This window comes from Mus caroli, chromosome 11 (assembly GCF_900094665.2).
Source record: "Mus caroli chromosome 11, CAROLI_EIJ_v1.1, whole genome shotgun sequence".
Classification (NCBI taxonomy): domain Eukaryota; kingdom Metazoa; phylum Chordata; class Mammalia; order Rodentia; family Muridae; genus Mus; species Mus caroli.
In genome coordinates this window covers 44,472,711-44,473,133 of record NC_034580.1, presented here as the reverse complement: position 1 = coordinate 44,473,133, position 423 = coordinate 44,472,711, and positions in this window count along the sequence as shown.

The following is a 423-nucleotide window of genomic DNA, read 5'->3' as shown; positions in this document are numbered from 1 at the left end:
CAGGAAAATGAAAGAGGGAACATGCCATCTGTCTTTAAACACCCTAGAAGTCGATTCAGCAAGGGTTGGGGTTTGCAGCCATGGATGGAAGAGATGATCACCAATGCTCTGTCTGTTTCCCTGACTGGATGGGATTTTCAGCAGTCTGCTCAGACACTCTTTATATATATTTGTGCCTGCCTTGGATCCGAGAACTGCTACTTCAGGAATGTGTGCATAGCTGCCTACCTCATCGTTGAGCTAGGAGCTGAATTGCCTGCAGTTTGCCTTTCAGGTCTTCTGTCAGATGTTGCCATCAATAGACTCACAAGTTCCAAAATAGTGACATTAGCTGAGCACCGCCAGTGAAATCACCTAGGCAGGGGGACAGATTTCTGATGCTTCTCTATAATTCATCTTCCTAAAACCTTGTCCTGAATCAGT